The 22,826-nt window shown below is 36.4% G+C and overlaps 1 protein-coding gene across 3 annotated transcripts in view; it reads left to right on the forward strand.

The window, feature by feature from the left end:
• The window catches only part of Arms (Ankyrin repeat-rich membrane spanning), a 761,760-nt gene that overhangs the window by 172,417 nt on the left and 566,517 nt on the right, over positions 1–22,826 (forward strand). For all 3 annotated transcript variants that reach the window (XM_067103940.1, XM_067103937.1, XM_067103936.1), the window contains one exon: positions 8,730–8,773. The gene's annotated coding sequence lies outside the window, so the exon portion shown is untranslated. The remainder of the gene's footprint in view (positions 1–8,729; positions 8,774–22,826) is intronic.

The following is a 22,826-nucleotide window of genomic DNA, read 5'->3' on the forward strand; positions in this document are numbered from 1 at the left end:
GGAACCTTGTGAAATGTGTAGGAAAATATGGTCTTCCAAATCAGTTAACCATGAAAGAGAGATGTTTGGTGACTGGGGAATTATAGGGCCTCCATTCTAGTGAATAAAGGTGTAAGGATTTTGAGAATTTGTAATTTTCTTTATTGTTGTCTGGAGGATTTCGGATAATGGACAAATTCCTTTGCAAAGAACAGTGTCAAGTTAATGAAGGCGATAATAAAGTTGGAATTTTTTTCTCTCCTACGGAGATCTCTTGAAGAAAAACAAAATGCCGTTCAGTTAAACGTCAAAAGACAAGGGAACGAAAGATATGAGGTTAAGAGAGCGATAAGACACTTATGAAACCGCAAAGATGAATTTGAACGCGAGTAGTGCCATTTCAACTTGAATCACTCACGCATTTGCAAAATCTCTTGTAGAACCAGGTTACAACATCATACAGCAACTGTAGCTGCAATGTTGAATATCGGATACCAGTAATAACTGAAAGTTACTATGAAGAAAACAATTTTAACATTGTAATGCGAGAATTTCTTTCTTTACTGTTTAGTTTGGCCTGAAATAAGTTCCACAGGTTAAATGACTCTACGAAGCACGTTCGTTTTCTTTTTCTTATGTAAGAGGGTAACTACAGTGCCTACTTCGAAATTCGTTTCGATGGATGTCTCATTTTTAATATACCTTTCCAGGAGGTACATTATTATTATTATTATTATTATTATTATTATTAAATTGATCTTTGTTATAGATCCCACTCAGAGAATGTTTGTAAGATAATTGATCAGGCAGGATGCAACAGTTGCCACCATTGAAAATTTTCTTTAACCTCAAATGTTTCAAGGAATAAAGTCTTTCTATTTTGTATATTGACATCTAGTACTCTTTATTCTTGTATATGTATTTTCAAGTATATATTACAGTATTCTAAAAGTAAAAAAAAAAAATTCATTAATGGTTTTGCATTTAGGGTTTTGCCAAATTACTAAACTCTCTCTCTCTCTCTCTCTCTCTCTCTCTCTCTCTCTCTCTCTCTCTCTCTCTCTCTCTCTCTCTCTCTCTCTCTCTCTCTCTCTCTCTCATGTATTTTTGTGTAAGTAAAATTTGTAGACCCGTTGAGGGTCCTTAACTGTTGTTGTTTTCACGAAATCTTGCGAAAGTCTGCACTTAACATCTGCAGAGGCTGTTGTCTTACAAGATGAGCCTCTATATGGTGTTTACGAAGTCATAAAAATAACAAAGTATGGTCGGCGCATTCTATTTTCAGATTTATGTAATTTCTTATATTCATTGTTATTATTACTGTTATTTTCCTACATACTTTTCGCGCACTATCCAAATATTCTTGATTGAATGTGGTGTATTGTCCATAAGGCTGGCTCCAGTATTTCATTTTATTTTTTAATCTTCAACAGGAGAGATATGTATGCCTTCTCTCGGTTTACCAGTGAAGTACAATTCTGTTAAGTTGTCAGCACTCCATTACCTTTGATAAAAGTAGGTAAGACATCCAAGAACGCTAACTTACGACGTTAAGGGGCGATCTGGAGTTGCTATGATCACTGGATGTGGTGCACACTATGACATTTAATGGGAAACTCGAGGAGCTGTCACACGAGCACGTGTTTCTGGCTTCATTTGGCATCTTGTCGCCCAACTCTGAACCAAGGAGCCAATATTTTGACTGATGCTGGTGCAATACGGAAAGTTACGCAGGCATTTCGCACGGCGCAAGAACACTTTATCTCTGCCACGTCTCCTTTTCAAGAGAAGTAATCGTTAGCGGTGCCATCATCATAATTCAGGGATGCCAAATGGGAAGAACATTGTTTTGCCAATATTGTTTTTCTCAAAATAGTCTGGAATTGATCACCCCCCTCCTCCATTTCCCGCAAGGTTGTGTGCTTGAATGTTAAAGGTTTCTTGTGCATGCGTGTCGAAAATGCTCACTTGAAGTTAGCGATACTGGCAATAATATAATTTGCTTTTCTTGAGTTACGCATATATAGCACCAAATTTGAAGTAGGTATATATTCATTTATGATATTGTTTTAATTGTATTTTGCTTTTTTAAGTTACGCATACATAGACCAGCAATGTTTGTGTGAATACGATTTGAGCCGTACGCTGATTTAAGATACGAACAAATGTATACTTGAATGATACTCTTGACATTTGAAAATTAGGTATTATAACGACAGCTGGATAAACACTTTTAACTAAGGTAGGTGGTCAGTTGCTCCTGGCGACAGTGGTGGCAGTAAAATTTGCTGTGAATAAATTGCCATGTGAGAATTAGAATATTCTAGTGTGTGTGTGTCTCTCTCTTTCTTTTTTTTTGCGGGTGAGGGTGTGGGTGGGGAGATTAGAGAATGATTGACTCTCAAAGAACAGCAGGAATAAACTGTCCTTCCACGTGCCCATTCGTACTTCTCTACTCACACTTTGTAGACTGATTGAGGTAGAAAGTTGAAATCCTAATTATCTCTTTATTGGTTTTGTAGATTTGCTCTGTATACTATGAAGCACATTACGCAAATAAACCAGCTTTCATCTGGTTTGATCGGGGAAGCGTTTTTGCCTAAAAATTTTTTTTAGATATAACTACAAAATTTACTAGTGCGTGGTTGATACTAAACATTAATATAAGGAGAAAGTCATGATTCCAAGTACAATATTGAATAGTCTCAGAGGTTTCAGACTCAATTTTCCTCAGATGATGGATGGTATAGAATATGTCACTGATTTTCTGAGCCTTTGCTGAACTTGCTGTCTGTAATTCAGTAGTATTTTTTTTCACATATGTGACAGACTTTTCAGTCGTTACTTGTCACTTTTGGATTAAGGATAAATTATATCTTTATTTTTCCGTAGAGGAAACAGCTTTGGTCCATTTCCTGACAATTCAGTTATGTCTTTGTAGACTTAAACAATGAATTATATTATATATATCATGGTGGTAAGTCGACAAGCAACCTCATGCCAAGGAACTTACTGAACACCACAAGGTTATTATCCTCTGGCGAGCCACCCTCTCTGAATGGAAAATCTACACACACACACACACACATATATATATATATAGGTGTGTGTGTGCGTAGAATCTACTGGTCACTTTTACCATATGCATATGCAATTGTAATAGCCACAATGCCCTCTTAACTTCTCGAATTCTTCGCGCTTTTTCGGATATGCTTGTCACTACAAAGCCGTAAGATCCAAATGGAAGAAATTGAAGTGGCTGTGATGTCCGATTGCGGGAAACGAACCCGTGTCACCATAATCACAAGGAGGTCACGTTGCCGACCTGAACATTAGAAGGATAAAGTCTATTACTTCTCGTACATACATATACCTGTCGTTTTCAGATATATTTATTAAAGCTGGAATAGACCCATCCTCACCATCGTAGCCAAGTGGGCAATCGTTTTTATTACTTTTTAGGCTGAAATGTATATGTAGAATCTACTGGTCACTTTTACCAGATATACATATATAATTGTAATAGCCACAGTGCCCTATTAAGATACATATGTAATTGTAATAGCCACAATGCCCTATTACAGTTAGGCTACATGGTAAAAGTGACCAGTAGATTCTACATATATATTTCAGCCTAAAAAGTAATAAAAACGATTGCCCACTTGGCTACGATGGTGAGGATGGGTCTATTCCAGCTCTAATAAATATATCTGAAAACGACAGGTATATGTATGTACGAGAAGTAATAGACTTTTATCCTTCTCGTGTTCAGGTCGGCAACGTGACCTCCTTGTGATTATGGTGACACGGATTCGTTTCCCGCCACCGGACATTACAGCCACTTCAATTTCTTCCACTTGGATCTTATGGCTTTGTAGTGACAAGCATATCCAAAAAAGCGCGAAGAATTCGAGAAGGTAAGAGGGCATTGTGGCTATTACAATTACATATATATATATATATATATATATATATATATATATATATATATATATATATATATATATATATATGTATACGTTTTATTTTTCTGTTGTGTGTTGATTGACTTAAAGCAAGACTCGCATTTTCCTTGGTGGCAGTTGGTTGAACTATATTTCTTACAGAATATTGCTAGAGACAAACAAACAAAACTGATTTAACTGAAGGCCATGAAGTTTAATATATTTTGAGATAGCGTTAATAGACCAGTACATCGAACTACATATTAATACAGTGAAATCTCAAAGGCATTGTGGGTAGAGACGAATTTGTGGCTATATAAACACACTGGCCATTAGCAAGAAACCTGTCTTGTGATGTTAGCGATGTCACAGCCAGTCATATTCATGGGTAATTAATGACTGTTATACCCAACTGACTGATGAGGTACCATGGGTTAATGTACGTCATCATCATAATTGACCGTATAATATTTTTTAACACTAAACTCACTGAATTATATTTGTGTGTAAACCTTACCAACAAAAGCTATCGGGACTATTGACCGTATCTGTCTATCCAACTGTCTGCTGAGTTCAGGATGCTGGCCGATCTCGAATTGTCAGCGTGATATTTGCACTCCTTCTCCCTGAAGCTGCGCTTGCAAAGCAGTATTTTCAACCTTTGGGTTTTCCTTTAGTGTTTTGAGATTAACTTTGGCTTCAACCACATTTTTTCGCCTGACGTCCTTCAGGAACGCAGGGCAAGGTAATTCTCTGTAGGGGGCTGCTTCACAAAGCCAGCTAGTACTCTTACGGAGAAGCTGTTGTCCATTTCTTGATGTTTTCTTTCCACGGTGAATACTTCCACTTTGAAGTGAATCACGTATCCTGTCCTTCCACGGCTTTTATGTGTATTCATTCTGAAATCTTCCTCGATTTTGTGAAATTTCAACATTTTTGAAGGAAAAGATCTTCCGATTTTTTTTTTATTCATTCTGACAATTTCCTATTAAATGCTCATATATAAACGTGTTCATAATACAGAGAATAAGGGAATGGCATATAAAATTGGTTGCTCTAAAACTATCAGTTGGGGTGGTTGAAGTTTGCAGTTTGTTATTGAACAGGTTAGGTCAGTTGTCACATTTATTTGCCTTGTTTTAATAAAAAAAAAAAAAAATCTACATATGTCCTTAAAATTGTCTAGAAACAATTTCTTGAGCCATGTTCTGAAAAATTTGTATTTATTGGCCAAAATACAGACAGCCACACCAGCAGGTATGACAAAAACCTTAATACAAAATGGAGGTCAAGACACTGATGGTGTTCAGTATGAAAGTAAGAATTTTTACACGTACAGCAGAATATCGAGCCAATTTATATTCTTAGAGATGGTGACACAAAAATGTCACAACTTTTGTTAAAAAAAACTCTCTTACCCACTGTGGGTGGTTGTGTTCAGCTAGAGATACCAGACACCTACGGCACGAGAGTTGTAAAGTCACCACATCGACGTCAGCGGAGTGCTTCGAAGGCGTCATTAATTAAGTCTCCGCTGAGCAAGTTTTCTTTGGTGACTTCCCGCTTTCTTCATACTCAATTCGTCACGCCTAACGTGCCAGGTCACGCATTTTCTACCATTTTAATTTTATATGTATTTGTTCAACTGTCATAAATCATGTATCATATGTTTCTTTATTCGCAGGCATCAAGACTGTATCCATATTGAAGCTATACGTTTTTGTATTGTAAATTGTACTTGTTCGCGGAATATTATTGTTAATTGCTTTTGACCTCAGGTCACGCTCAATGTCATTGTCTTCCGCGGTTCGGCGCCAGTCGGCCGCTATATAAACTGCCTGAATCTGTAATAAAGCATACGGGCTGCTCAAGAAGCAAGAGCCCGTGCTGGCACAAGGCCAGCTAAATCTAAAACAACAACAAATAATAAAGCAGCAGTAACTTTTACCTGCTCGTTTCTTTTGCACCTCTTACAGAGTTGCCAAATAGTCTAGTACTATTGCCGTTCATTAGTATTTATAAATGATGTAAACTTAATATTATTACTATAATTATTTAATACTTACATAATACTTTTTACACTAATTTAAGTAAAATATTTTATTATATCCTGCATAGTCACTGTAAAAGTAGTTATAGTTATTAAATTATTTATGCTAATGTACCTGTATAATTATTACTGTACTGTATCTGAAAAATACTTAAAAATATTTGATTTTTCAAATTAATTTTAAAAATCTGAAGTACAAGTATTGTTAGTCAAAATTTTGTACTTAATCCAAGTACAAGTACTTGTACTTGGACCCAGGCCTGCATTTTAGCTCTATCCTGAATGCGTAAATGATGCAGACTTCCGAAGGGAAGCAGATGACCCTCTCACTGATAACATGCGGTTTCATTTAGCTGATCGTATCACACCAAGTAACATGATATTCGAGTCTGTTCTATTGTGCGTCCTGCCCTTTCTACACACATCAGACATCATTTATATTTAAAGCTAACCACTCATTTGACAAGAATAACTGAACTATGCTTATTAGCCTCTGTTTCTGAAGTTTTGTAGGTGTGAGAAATGTATTTAACAGAGTAAAGCATCTGAAACTCTCTTTTAAGCTTCATAAAAGAGGGACACTTACTGTTAATTGGCATATTATATTACTGGTTCTCCACGCAAAAATTCTCTGTGAAGTGGAGTAACGTTACCACACAACTTAGGTTACCTAACCCCCCCTTTTTTTTCTTTAATACATATACAGACGCGCTTAACGCTAATCGAAACTCTCTTCTAATAGGATGCGCTATCTTTGGAATAACAATCTACAGTCTCCGTAGTGCTGGGTCTCCAGTAGCTAATCAGTACTTGTTTCAAATACACAGACGAATTTGGCATACTTTGCTATGAAACCCAGACCCAGTGCATGCCATGGTATCCCGCGTCACTTAGATACGCTGAATAGTCACGAATATTCCTCGGGAACCACCACCTGCAATTTGCAGTTAAATTCCCTTATATGGGGCACATTATCACGGCCAATCTGAGAGACATGGCTGACGTCGAATAGACAAAATCATTTGTGTGACTGGCAACACATTAACTAGGATTTTTTGCCTTTTGTCATCGGAAAATCAAACTCCTGCTGCTCTGTTTGCATTCATATAGAGTTTATTATGGCTTCTTATGGACAAATTATTCCCAAGAAACCAAGAGACATCTTAATGCTCTGCATAATGGTATTCTTAGGCGTCTAACAAACACTTTAGACTAGGTCAAATTTGTAACCCGCTAATCAAAAAAATCTTAAGCAATAAAGCATTTTTCATTATTATAATCTTTTTATCGACATTGTCGCCTTTATTATTGTATTAATATTATTATTTTTATTATTGTAATGTCTAAAGTGTCATTTACTGTATCTCTATTGAAGTTCGGTGACAGATGCATATACATGTCCTGCTGCGTGTGATTCCATTGAATTCATTAGTATTTTATCTTTTATTTTTGTATTTTTACCTGTTCTTGCGCGGCTATTGCCTCGCGAGTTTATTATTATTAACATATATTTTTTAATGTTTTATTTCATTAACGCGGGCTGCTATCATTAATACTACAGCTTCTTCACAATCAGACTTCCTCATTGAATATCTGGTATAATTAGGAATTTTGAAAGATGGTTATATGGTTGTTGGGGGTAATAGTTTCAATAAGAATAACAATCTCGATATTGGTCCTTGTCGTTCTAATATTTTTGGAAGCTTGCTTTTACACCTGTCACTGTTACTGTGTCCGACACAAAAGTTTTTATAGGCATGATTACAATTTTGCAGGTGTAAATAATTTATAAAACGTCTCTTAATTCTCTTTGTCTCCTACCGGAAATATATAGGATATACAGTATTTGATCTCATATTTTGTTGCTGTTGCCTGTTGGCCAGTCATAATCCCATGAAAATTTTGATGGTTTAGTTCCAGGGTTTAACATTTTTCCTGAAGTTCCGATTTTGTTGTAGGCTAGGTACAAGTAATATCTGCAGTTCCAGAATATTTTAAAGCCTTATGCTTAATGAAAAGGTAAGAAATGTAGAACCAGAACTGCTACAGTGGTCATGGCAAACGCTCTCTTAATATATAAATTTTTTTGCATGGTTACATTTCATATAATTATTATGAGGTTTTGCTGGGATTTTAAGCAATTGTGAGTTCTCGCGTGATACTCTTTTTATAGACTAAATCACTTTTAAAATCACAGTAAAAAAATATTTTTCACCAATGGTCAAATTTAATTAAGTTTACCAATAATGATTCATTTTCTTTAAAATGTGACAGCGGATGAAGAAAACGTTAATGTATGAAAGGGGGACTGCAATGGACGCTTCATCCGCTATATTGGAATTCTCATTTTCTAATCATCAGCGTTTTGGAATGCCTTTATCCATTATAAATTTTCAGTTTCTTGTACTTTCTTCTAAGTTAAAACTAAATCTGAGAGTTTATTTTTTTTTTATAAAGAAATGGACTATTAATCAATCCAGACTACGCCAAAACTAAATTGTATTCTAATCGTATATACTGTCGATTTTAAGTTTTAAGTTATAATTTCGATAGACTACTGTTTTTATAATTGTACACAGTTATTTATTGTCCATGCAATTGCATATAAAATAGCTGTGTTACTAAACATAGTGTTTACGAAGCACACTTATGTAAATTCACCAATTATGATTACTTGTTCATTACGGAACGCGTTGTTTTATACAATTCAGATGGCTTCTAAATGATTTATTAATATTTTTATTTTTATTTTGCAGAGTTAGAAGTTTGAGGAAGGCACTTCGATTCCTCCTTCGATCAGGTAAGTGGAATAATTATAAATTTCATTGGACCGGAGCACTGTTTCGTCAGTGTTTTCCTTCAAGATGGAAAATAAAATATTCTCTGATTCGAAATTTACTTACAAATTTTTATTTCTGCCTATTACTGATTATCTTTCGCGATAAATAAAACTTAATGCAGTAAAATATTCCCTTCTCAAAATTTAGGCAACTATGTAATTTTTTGAAAATATGATGGTCAATACTTTGACATTCGAAGGCTTATAGTTAAAACTTCATGAGATTTTCTTTTTTGTTGGTAACAGTCATCTTGTATTTAAATTAGATGGTACAGTACGATGGGGGTACGGTTTTGTATTCATTTGAACATCGTGTCGTTTCTTACTTAAATGAGTTGTGCAGAAAGATTTTGATAATGAAGGGATATAAAATAGAGGCGAATAAAAAAGAAAAAGTGAGGAAGCCTCAGGAACCGCATGTAAATCATTCTTCCATAATTATGATATCCCCAATATGAAATTTTGAATGGGGAGTTGCTTGAATATTCTGTCTAAGAATGTTTTGGCTTTAATTTCGACAATTTTGCTGAAGCCCTCCTCTTAAATCTGAGAGATATATAAAAAGACTACCATTTCAGCTGTCTTATGATTCTTATCGTTATTCTGGATCCTTCAGTATCGCTCACTTCACTATGTTTATTAGCTGGGAATTTTTTTTTTTTATAGTTTTAATTTTCTAGAATAACTATTTCTTTTCGATCGTGACGGTTTTTGAACAGATGGCTTCAACTTCAAGAATGTGTTCAAGTTGTTAGATTTTGTAGTTCCTGGAACAGAGAAACTTGTGCCGTATGTCTATAGAACATTTCTTTGAATGAGAGAGAGAGAGAGAGAGAGAGAGAGAGAGAGAGAGAGAGAGAGAGAGAGAGAGAGCTGTAATACTCAACTCAGTATGGAGCATCAGTGAAAGACCCATGTAAGACAAACATTTATTGTTTCAAGCGGACATTTTAGATTTATCGCTCCCAACAATTTGCGTGAAGAATAATGAGTAGAAAAAGAAAAAACGCAGTTATTTCACTACATTCCTATACCCCAGCTATAAAAACAAGAAATGGTTTAGGATATAGGATAAATCTGTGGCTAATCTAAAGAAGAATCTCAGTCATTCCTAACCCTTTTAAAGATTGTAATCTAAATTGCGTAAGTTGAATTGACGTTTTTGCTGTTCCGTGCAATACGAAACTAAGATTATATTTTCAAGACAGATTTCTTTTGCATGAAATAATATAACCATTTACAAGTAATTTGTAATTTCGTATCATAAAAGGAAAATATTTTGCCTATTGAGTTTCGCAGCATACCGAGTCACATTTGCTCGAAACAAACCTCATTAACGAAAATTTCATCAGTGCCTGTAGTATTCTTTCAGTAAATTCACAATTCAGGACCCTCATTTCATGTGCAGGAAAGTGTAATATCGAAAGAAAACTGTTAACATTAAGTAACGTCAACTGTGTAAATAACTGATTTTATTTAATTTATACAATGATTTTTAAGGAAAATTTCACACTTGGCAGTTAGTTATGTCCGTTCATGGTTGGATATGGAAGGAAGGAAGCGAAACCTCCGAACAGTTCAAAGTTCAAGTCTAAAGTTCAAGTCTGAGATTCATACAATAAGGAAAATATGAGTGTTTACGTTAACAACGACAGTTCGATACATATCGTAAACTGGATGCGAATGACGTTGATGATCCAGTAATACTCTCTCTCTCTCTCTCTCTCTCTCTCTCTCTCTCTCTCTCTCTCTCTCTCTCTCTCGTTTAGTACTTGCATCACTTAAGCTATAAAGAAAATATAGATTACATGAAAACTCGGTTTTTCCTTCCTTATAGTACGTACTCCGTGTGTAACTTTCTGGTGTAGAAGTAACGATAGCGTTCGATTACATCGGCGAATTTGAGACTTGTTTCCAAAGGTCATTCATAAATTCTGCAGTCGCTGACATATATGTTATTTATTCTTTTTTTTTGTGAAAGGGTACAAAGAAATTGGTTCGTTTTCGATAAGATAAGGAATACAGTTGATAGATTTTTTGCCGCTTTCATATTAGTTTGAGTATTCTAAAATAAGAGAAATTACCTAGGTTATATATGTCGAAATTAGTGAAGCATAATGCCCCATGGCATAGGAATTGTAATCTTCAGGTTGATATCATTTGGAGTCGGTGAAGTTAAATAAATGTTGTTTGTTCACTTTAAACCCCTGCAACTGTCACGCAAGGAAATTGTTACGGAAAGTCGTAGATGGTAGTACTCTGACGTATTGTCGAGATATGATTCGTTTGTGATACAGTGTGTGGAAGGAAAAGTGGTATCTCAGACCAGTGCTTCAGGTACTTGGTAGAGAGGTGGTCTGTCATTGCCTGCCAACCATGCTGGCTAAATTCAGGTGTGGCAGCGGAGTGTGGGCCACACAGGGCTCCTCCCCCAACAAAGACAAAGATAATGGATTACAGGTATATGCAGCATTTGTTTTACAAATGTTGCATATACATGTTTTGATTTGTTGTATATCTGGTGTATGGAAAACTAATATTAAAATGCGTGACTTAGATTAATACTGTTAGTGATGCTCATATAGTTTTGAGTCACAGAGCCATGAGGAAATTACAAAGAGAAATCACCATTGTTTTGATAATGAAATGTGTGACTCTTCCACTCCTCTACTAAGCTGTGTTTTCTCATTGCTGAAATGGTACTCAGACACGAGAGACAAATCTATATAAACCTTAAAAACAGAGAAATGAAATATACGGATTGCATATATAGTTAAAAATAATGGTGTATGTATGAGAACACCCAAAAGAAGGTAACTAGCAAAAATGAGAAATTAAATGCAGCTAAACATTGAAGTACATAGTACAAAAATACTGTCGTAAATAAGGAAATCTATACATGGTAGCCCTTAGTCTCGCGGAAGGCTTCAGTGAAGTGTTGCGAGGTTTTGGAGGCCTCAGCAACTTGAATGCTTTTTTGAGCAGGTCCACCTTTGGTGTTGGACAGTTTATTACAAATGCTTATGGGTAGATGGCAAAGCCAAATCTCCCTGGCATGTTTGACCTTCTTTGGCTTTCGCCCACATCAAGCTCTGGTATTGTGAAGAGGGGAATCGAGCTCGTCCCAGGACGCCTTTACTTGTGTTTCCCTCTGGTGTGCTGAGGAAAGAGAAGGGTTGTCTGTCACGGGCAGGCTGTGGCAAGAACTGTGAATTAAGAATTGGTGGAATTCTGCATAGGCAATCCTTTCCCCTTGCAGTCCACCCATGGAATGTGGACTAGAGACATTCTAGAGGTGTAACTGTATCCACTGTCTCCTGAACTAGACGGCTCAATCAGAAGAGGAGGGGGTAGATAAAAATTTACCGTATTTGCTTTCGCCCTTTAGTTTGACAATACCTTGTGTTTGCTGTAGCCTCTACAAAATTATTTCTAAGTAGTAGATTCGGCCGTATTTATTCCATTTGTCACCAATGTTTGCTGTTAGAACCAAGTTATATATCTGTCGTGCCATAGAAATAATCTTTTTACGCTCTTGGAGAGGAGCTAGCCAGGATTTGATCAATCTGTTTAAACCAATAGTGGCCACATTTCAGTAGGCATGTCCGTATTTTGTCCATTAGTTGCCAGGGGCTTATTATGCATTCCATGCTTCTGTGTACTGATTAAAGGACAACCAAGAGGTTTAGAGGGAAAGCAAGTACTGTAATTAGTCCGCTAGTGGCTGGTGGTTGTTAGGTAGGGTATGGCTAGCAACCATGTTCCAGGTCACCCCTAGGGGTTACCAGTGTTAAGGTAATTCATAATAGGATGCCCAGAGAACTCCAACTTACTGTAGAGATTTGATCTACCCATGACACAGGGTGGGGACGGAAAAACGGTGTCTCAGACGACGCGGTTCAGGTGACGCTTAAGCATGCTGTCAAGAGTTTGCTTTGTAAACTTATCGGGTGTGGGTATTGGAAATTGGGCTGCACAGAATTGTATCTGTGAGTATTGATTGGTTTATGTAATCTGCCGTTGTAGCCATATGATTAAACTTACATTGTTAGTAATCACTTCTGTGACCATGCGAGAAAGGTCTGTTATTTTTGATGTTATCAATATTGTAGAGGATTTGGCGTGATTCTGCAAACATGTTTGCATTAATCACATTAATTTTCAGGAACAGTTATATATGAACATATTAAATGCTTGTTGTTTAGTCAGCTAACATGATTGCTGGGAATTACAGTTTCTCTCTCTCTCTCTCTCTCTCTCTCTCTCTCTCTCTCTCTCTCTCTCTCTCTCTCTCTCTCTCTCTCTCTCATCGTTACTGCCCCGTAAATTATGGCCTATTTTTAATGATTGAGTCAAGCTTTGATTTTCATCTGTTAACTTGAAAACGATGAGTGACTGCTGTCTTAAAGAGTCAATATTTTTCGTGCTTAGAAAGTGAGGGTTAAGTTTTTTTCTTTTAGAAAGTGAGGCTTGGGTATTTTTTTTTTTTTTTAGAAAGTGAGGATTGAGTAGTCTGAAAGGTGTAATATAAGGTAAATGCTCGTTTTGAACACAGTTCTCTAAATATATCCTCTCTCTAAAATGATCTATTCTTTTTTCGAATTAGTCTCTCTCTCTCTCTCTCTCTCTCTCTCTCTCTCTCTCTCTCTCTCTCTCTCTCTCTCTCTCTCTCTTCCATGTTCATTTCGAATATAGTTCTCTAGCCATTCTTTCTCATTCACTTTTCTGTGATTATATTCTTTTCGATTACAGTTATGTAAGCATTCTCTCTCTCTCTCTCTCTCTCTCTCGTTTCATGCTTTTCGAATACAGTTCTCTAGACATTCTTTCTCCCTCTCTTATCCATGTTTATGTCCTTTTCGAATACAGTTATGTAAATGTTCTCTCTCTCTCTCTCTCTCTCTCTCTCTCTCTCTCTCTCTCTCTCTCTTTCTTACATGTTTTATGCTCTTTTTAGTCTATTTGGGTATATAAACTCTCTCTCTCTCTCTCTCTCTCTCTCTCTCTCTCTCTCTCTCTCTCTCTCTCTCTCTCTCTCTTCCATGTTTTATGCTCTCTTTTGAGTCTAGTTGGGTATATAAACTCTCTCTCTCTCTTCTATGTTTTATGCTCTTTTGAGTTTAGTTGGGTATATAAAGCTCTCTCTCTCTCTCTCTCTCTCTCTCTCTCTCTCTCTCTCTCTCTCTCTCTCTCTCTCTCTCTCTCTCTCTCTCTCCCTTCCATGTTTCATGCGCTGTTTGAATCAGTTATGTAAACATTCTCTCTCTCTCATTTCTCTCATAATTTGCGCTCTTTTCGGATACGGTTTGCTCTCTTCCATGTTTCGTGCGCTTTCAGAATACCGTTCTCCAGAAAGCCTCTCTCGCTCTTTTTCTCTTTTCTGTTTCGTGCTCTTACCAATGCAGTTATTTAAACTCTCTCTCTCTCTCTCTCTCTCTCTCTCTCTCTCTCTCTCTCTCTCTCTCTCTCTCTCTCTCTCTCTCTCTCTCTCTCTGTTCTTTTCAAATACACTTCTGTATATATCTCTCCAATTCTGTGTGGTAGTGTTGCATGTTCTTTTCTCCTCTGTTATTACTTTTACTGCATTCCTCTCTCATCAGCCGTTCCCAGACATAGTATTGTCCTAGATCGTTTGGGTTGTTAGGAAAGATCACGTGCATGACACAGATTTGCCTGGTACTCACGCTATGGTCTCTCCCTCTGCTGAGTCTTCTGCCGGTGGGCTCTCACCCCTACCCCTGCTCCTGTCCTTTTTCCTTCCGTTGAAGGTCAAGGCCTAATTGCAGACATCTTTTGATTCATGAAAGGTTTATTTGTTTACATTTTCTGCATTGATTTTCACATAGTATTTGCGTGTGCGCACATCTCGGTCTATCGTCTGTATCGTGATATTTAACTTTTAATTGTTTTTGTCAAACTTCGTTTTATGATTATGCTGAGTGTCGATGATTCACGCATCCCATCTTGTCGTCTTCCTTTCCATCTAATGCTTACACCATTTAAGGATCCTTATCTCTCTCTCTCTCTCTCTCTCTCTCTCTCTCTCTCTCTCTCTCTCTCTCTCTCTCTCTCTGAGAAACGGGTGATCATTGCTCCGTCAGCATAAATAAGAGTCATCAGACAATGGAATTTGAATACACTTAGTCGGGGTCCAAGTTTTGGACTGACATGTGCCTGCCAGTAGACAATATTGGTCATCGCACACACACTGTAGTAGTTAGGTGGTTGCATGAAGATGGTATTGCGCGAAACTGCTGACCACTGTGGTACTTGATTTATTATGCCGGTGATGAGCTTAGCTTGCCGCCTTTGACAGCAAACGGCCTATCATGAACGTTGTAGGCTTGCCGTTTTTTATTATAAATGGCAGATGATGTGCTATGCTTATAAGCTTGCTTGCCATCTTTTAAGAAAATGCCAGTGTTAAACTTTGCTTGTAAACTGTAAACTTGCCGCGTTTTAAGGAAAATAACTGCTTTTGAACCTGTTGGAAGCTTGTTGACGTTTTCAGCATTTGACAGCTAATGAACTTTATTTGTAAGCTTTCTGTGTGTGATAACATGTGACAGTTGATGAACTTTGTTTATGAGTTGCCCGTTTCTGAAAGCTAAATGACAGATAATTTTTGTTTTCGCGGTTTCACGTTGTAAAAGTAAAGGACAAACAATGAGCATTATTTGCAGGTTTCCTGTTTATGAAATCAAGTTACAGCTGATGGCCTTTGTAAGTTTGCCGTGTATTTAATTAATGACAGCTGATGATCTTTGCAAATTTCAAGGCTTTCTGGTTTTGAAAATGAATGACTGCTGATTACCTTGTGTGCTGATTTTAAAAGCAAACGACAGCTGATAGTATAGTCGTCTTGGTTCTTTCGAAAGCAAATGCCATTACTGAACTTTGTTGAATACTTGCTTTCCAAAGCGAATGGCTTCTAAAATCCTTTTGTAAACTTGTTGGCTTTAAAAGCAAATAACAGAAAGCTTGCAACATATGAAAGCTAATAAATTTTGTTCGTAAGCCTTTTGAAAAAAATTGGCTTCTGGCGAACGTTATAAACTTGCTACTGTTGAAAGCTAATGGCATCTGATGAACTTTTTGTAAGCTTGATGCTTATAAAAGCAAATCATTACAACTACGTAAAGTTGTTCCCTTTGTTTAACCAGCCTTGTAGATGTAATCATATAACAAAAGAAAGACAGTGCTTTTCAGCAAAGGGAATACTATGCCCATGACAAAAGGAGGATCTGTGATTCTCGTGCCAGTGAAGCGAAAATGATATTTAAAGGGGAAGCTCTTGAAGTAAAATATTGTATGTTAGGTGATGTTACCATAGCAACGCTGAGAGAGTTTTTTTTGAAGCCAGTGGTTATTTTTAATACAGTAATTTCTAGTAATATCGTTAATAAGCTGGTATACTTTCTTATATTAAGAAATATTTATTTTCCAGAGAGTTTGGTTTGGCAGCCAGTTTCATGTAATTCGGTATAATCCTGCTGTGTTATAACTTACTGAATGAATATATTGATACACACACACACACACACACACACACACACACACACACACACACACACACACACACACACACACACACACACACACATATATATATATATATATATATATATATATATATATATATGTGTGTGTGTGTGTGTGTGTGTGTGTGTGTATACATATATATCACATATAATATATACATATATGTATATATATATATATATATCTATCTATCTATCTATCTATATATATATATATATATATATATATATATATATATATATATATATATATATATATATATATATATATATATATATTTGTGTGTGTGTGTAATGGAAGGAAGGAGAAAGAGAAAGTAATCCTTAATGCTAAGTTCGATCGATGTACTTCAAAAACTACGACCAAATCCACTCTATTTTTACACATTACCCTACGGATATTCATTCAGCAAGTTATAACACAGCAGGATTATGCTGAATTACACGAAGCTGGCTGCCAAACCAAACGCTCTGGTAAATAAATATTTTTTAGTATAAGAAAATATACCAGTTGGTTAACGATATTACTAGGAATTACTGTATTGAAAATAATCCTTGGCTTCAAAAAAACTCTGCTTTGCTATGGTAACATCACCTAACATATCATATTTTACTTCACATATATATATATATATATATATATATATATATATATATATATATATATATATATATATATATATATATATATATATATATATATATATAAAAAAGAAGAAGAAGAAGAAGATATATATATATATATATATATACATATATATATATATATTATATATATATATATATATATATATATATATATATATATATATATATATATATATATATATATATATTATATACAGTATATCACATATATCACACACACACACACACACACACACATATATATGTTACAGGGAATACGTGTGATCAGGGATTACGTAATCACTAGGGAATATGTGTAATGACCAATTCCTTGGGAACATTTGATCCCCGAGGGCTAGTACTAAACACGGCAAAACAGTGATTTATCTACCCAGTTTTGCCGTGTTTAGTCTAAGCCCTGGGAGGTCAAATGTGTTTTTGCCGTATAGTACTAGCCCCTGGGGATCAAATCCACTTAGGGACATTTGATCACCCAGGGGCTAGTACTATACACGACAAAAACACATTTGACCTCCCAGGCTTGTACTAAACACGGCAAAACTAGATAAATCACTGTTTTGCCGTGTTTAGTACTAGCCCTCGGGGATCAAATGTTCCCAAGGGCATTGGTCATTACACATATTCCCTAGTGATTACGCGTAATCCCTGATTACACATATTCCCTGTAACATATATATATACTGTATATATACACACATACATATATACACACACCCTTCACACCAAAGAATAACTATAATTGATAAGTTCTTCGACCTCGGTGGGATGTACATTGACTGTTGACTAATGAGCCATCAAGAGAGATATGTATGTATGTATGTATGTATGTATGTATGTATGTATGTATGTATGTATGTATGTATGCATGCATGTATGTTTCGCTAATCCACATTTTAGCTCTGTTGAGTATTTAGTGTCAAGGGATTCTGCTACATTGCAAAAGGTAACAATATTTCATGAGGGCAATAAAGGTCAAATTAGTTTAGCCTTGTATTTACAGAAGGAAACATTTAAACGCTGCAGAGTTTACTCGTTTCTGGTTTTCTGGTGACGTATCTTGTGTATGTTTTTCTTTGCTGCATTCGCGTGTTTCCTTCTTTTATTTTTTATGATTTTCTCGCAGCACCTCTTCCTCAGCTTGACCTTTATTCCATCCTGCAGTTGCAATCAGTGTCTCTGGTTTTTCCTTCCCCTGACGTTCTAATAATTCATTGGCTTTGGCGTAGCTTGAATACTTGTTTGCATTGCGTTTTCATCTCACCACTTCTCTCTTTGTCACCATGGAAACATCCCTGAGCCTATGTAGACCAGGTATTTGAGAATTTTCGTAATGTATTCATCACTGGTGCCAAACTAGTGAAAATGATTTCCAAGTTATCTTCAGAGAAGGAGTTTAGATCACTTAGAATATAGAATAATGAGGAATGAAGTGAATCTTATCAGACATTTTGATTGTTGCAACGGAAGCCTACAGTACAGTACATGCTCCATCCTACGTCAAGAACCCTTCCTCTTGGTACAGCGATAGGCGCGCGACTAGAAGAACGCTGCAACTACAGGTGTCATGCTGGACCTGCGTGAGGGGATTGAGAGAGAGAGAGAGAAAGAGAGAGAGGGAGAGCTCTGCCGGGGAAGGGTTGGGAGGGGAAGGGGAGTTTTAAGGGGGTTAACAACGAGAGGTTAGAAGGAGGGGAGTGGCTGGACGAGGGGAGGAACACGGATAGTTCGCTTCAGTGACTCGAGTTATATTTCTAGGTGGGAAGAGGAGAAACAGTTCGATACAAACCGAAGGTTGCAGCGGTTTACAAAAGAGGGTCACCTCCTCCTCAATCCGATTCCGTGTGAGCCTTGGCTATTTTCTCAGCTGATTTTGTGGTGGTGGTGTTCCTTTTGTTTTCGTGTCTGTGATTAATGTGAGGAAGTGTCTTTTGTTTTTCATGGCAGCGTTAGAGTCGTGGTTCAATGGTGATAGTTAAAGTGTAAAATATCAGATCTGTGAACGGTATTTAGGTGTATAATTCGGGTCAAAACACTTAAAAGTGAAAGCAAAAAAGTATTCTAATAGCAGTAAAATTATAATTCTTTATCGTTTTATGTTTCGTACCTCTAAGACGAGATTTATCCTGTGAAAATCGTATACAGTAGTATTGGTGTTACGAGTGTTGTGTTGACATTTTTTGGATTTGTTCTCAGGAAGCCCAAAGTTCATAGTTTAATATACTTCGCACAGCGATGGGTGCAATGTGTGTAATACAATATTATTCAAAATCATATCCTCCGTGATTTTGGCATTTGAGTTTATTGATGGTCTTTCATCAGAATGGAAAATAATAAAAGTTTGCGCGGAAGAAAATTATATCGATAAAATTGTTTTAATGATAATTTATATTAAATAGTGTGTAAATTCTACTCGCGACTTAGAGAAATTTAAATTTACTCATCATTTTAGCTCGTTGCCTTATTTGATATAATAAAGACAAATCGGAATGCCAAAAAATTTAATTCCATAATAGAAATTTTATATCGTGCGTTTACATGGACCTGTAATTTTTCAGATTTCGACATGCAGAGAACTTTGCTGGCCGTGGTGTGTTAAATAACTTTCTGGAAATGTAAAAAGACTGATGTACAAAGTCGTCGTGGGAAATATAATTTGTATATTTAAAAGATCTATTCATAATTTGATTTATGAGGCAAATTTCGAAAAGAAAATTGTATTTCTGAAAATATCCTTGAAATTTTCAATCATTTATTGAAAACAGAACTGTACATATTGTATAGATATCAGAATAGTATTGGTTCTGGTACCATGTTTTGCAAAGAAATAATCTTTAAAATAAAGATTGTTTATGATATTTGAAAAGTAACCCGATAATTACTTTCCGTATGCAGAGTAATTTTCATCGTGTTACTGTAACAGCTTTGTTCCTGGTGTCAAAGTCAGTGTCTTTAGTGAATGATTTTTGGAAGTTTTTAAAACGCCTTTCTCGAGTTTTTACCCCGAAGGGAACTGTATATTATCAGCATATTTCTCTGTTCAGGACCCCCTCCCCACCTTATACTGTTGCACTCTTAATTTGTACGGCATATAGTACCCTAACCATTTCGCTGATTATTCTTATTTTAAACTGATAATTCTCACTGTAACCTGAACCTTTGACAAAGAGTTTCAGTGTTATCTGGTAACCTTGACGTTTTCCAACGTGAAGTTGGTTTCTTGAGTTTCCAGCTGTTAATGGCGTCAGTTCTGGATAGTTTTGGAATTGTTTGAAGTTTGCATCCGATCATTTATGGTTACATTGTATTGTTATATGTTCAGTTCTTCAGGTAAAACATATCTTTTTATCCTGAGATTTCGTGAAATCGAGGAGAGAGAGAGAGAGAGAGAGAGAGAGAGAGAGAGAGAGAGAGAGAGAGAGAGAGAGAGAGAGAGAGAGAGAGAGAGAGAGAGACTATAGGGATATTGAGACAAACAGAGCTTCCCGTTCAATATTCATTTTCATTCTTTTAACAATATTTCATCTGGTGAAGTAACAAAGGCAGTTAAGAGTAACTCAGTTGTTAATTTATTAATTTATTTATTTTTTCTTATTTTGATAAGTGATCTCTTCTTTCTGCATTTCCCATTACCTTCTGTTACTTCTTTCTAATGAAACCATATTCTTAGAAGCTTGAATTTCAAATCATTTTGCCTGTGTGGGCTTGTTCCATATGAATATGGTCATCTGAATAATAATAATAATAATAATAATAATAATAATAATAATAATAATAATAATAATAATAATAATAATAATAATCACGGAAAAAAGCCTTTTCTCTAGGACGTAGAGACTTACAGGAGCTAGGCAGCCAAACCAAGGCCTGTCTCGCAAGAACAAGATGTCCCTAGATTTAACGTCTTGAATGATACAGACAGGCCTTTTATTAAGAAGCAAGTCATATAACTAAGGAAATACTGGAGAGCCCAGAGAATTCCACATACTGGAAGTGAATGGTATGCAAGATTGATCAAACTGGGCTAACCCTGTAGGTCGTATGAACATCGTATTGAGGTGTTATTGGGTCACTTTACTTACGGTCGCGTCGTACTCACATTGATCAATATTGGTATTAACATTTCCTCCGGCTAGGTGACGGGTTGCTCCGGGAGTTAGAACCCGCGCTGGCATATGACAAAACGAAGCTGCAATTACATTATCACAGCTAGGCACTGCTTTATATCGTTTCCCCTTCTTGATCTTCTTTTCCCCTCTGTTCGATCTTCTTTTCCCCTCAGTTCTTGGGTAAAGAGGGTCTCCGAGTAGCCACTCTCTCGGGCCTCCGTCTTAAAAAAGTTGTACGTAAATCGGAAAGGTCCGTACAGCAGCAGCAGCAGCAGCTACCGAAGACGTTCTCGTCGATAAAAGCGCATGAGTTAGAATCACTGGTTGGAACTAGTTCTCGCTGCAATGGAAAGGTCGGTTAATTTTGTAGGAAGCGGTTTCGTGTGCTAGCAACGGATGGCCCTAATTTGCCTTACCAGATTGTGTGACACAATAGGAGACGTTTTAGTTTTTAGTGTCATATTTCCGCTACGACTTGCCTTCTCTTTATCTTAGGCTTGTCATTTGTGTTTTTGCTTCTTAACGCCAAGTAAAATCCGGTAATTGGCTCTTTGATGCATTAGTGTTCTCAGATAATCGGTGTACCTCACTCTCCTCTTTATCATCGACCGCTTTGGCCTTTGTCATATCGTTTCGGTACATGGATTCCTAATTCTCTCTCTCTCTCTCTCTCTCTCTCTCTCTCTCTCTCTCTCTCTCTCTCTCTCCAATGTTTACAATTTGCTTGCGTTAACCGCCCATATCAACCTGTACGTCATTGCTGCTTAGTTTGTATTTGTGTTTTTGAGGTGAAGTTACTTCCCTTAGCAACGATTTCGTTGAGTTGGAGCGCCATTTCGACGCAGTCTTTTTGCTGTTTTGTTCTTTACTGAACGATTAACACGGGCATTTCTAGCATCGAGAGATTCACTCTATAATATTCATTTGCTATACATCCATTTGCTATATTTCGTAGACAACATTATGTTACGTGTAGAGTGACAAGTGACAGGCCATGTGTGACGATACTTTGAACGTTCTCTGGAGGAGTGCATCGATTATCCGCGATTTAGGAATTATTCATTGCCAAGCAGACTTAGCGAGGTTGCAAATTTGTGTGGGTGTTCTTTTGTACAGAATGTTTTTAATAATGCTTCCACTCTTATTCTGAGAGAGAGAGAGAGAGAGAGAGAGAGAGAGAGAGAGAGAGAGAGAGAGAGAGAGAGAGAGAGAGAGAGAGAGAGAAAAGAATGTGTTATTTACTTCAATTACTGCACGTCGTTTCTCTTGGTAGATGTTAAAGAAAATATTGTCTTCCACGAAGATCGTAAAAATCAGTGTAGTAGTTATATTTGGTAAATAATTCCATGAATGGTTCTCTGATATAGTTCGGATATAGTCCATTGTGTCCTACCTGACCAGCGTAACGTTGATAAACCTGGGTGTTTTGTAACAGAAATAACAAGCTGGTAAACATTAAAATATCTGCTTTCTAACAAAAGCTTTCAGCTGTACATATGTTTGTTTTCTGTTAAGATAGATATAATTTTGATTTTAAATTCTTCAAATCTTATATTGCTCATTTGCTAAATCTGAAGAAGTAATCTGGCCAGTACCAAGGTGAACGGGAACCAAGAAGGTCTTAATTTTGGTCTACTATTTTTTGAGATGTGGGCTACATCCGGAATTAACCACGATGTTAAGAATTCATGACCATATCTTTCACCGAAAGCTTCGTAC

This window comes from Macrobrachium rosenbergii, chromosome 5 (genome assembly GCF_040412425.1).
Source record: "Macrobrachium rosenbergii isolate ZJJX-2024 chromosome 5, ASM4041242v1, whole genome shotgun sequence".
In the NCBI taxonomy this organism is placed as follows: Eukaryota; Metazoa; Arthropoda; class Malacostraca; order Decapoda; family Palaemonidae; genus Macrobrachium; species Macrobrachium rosenbergii.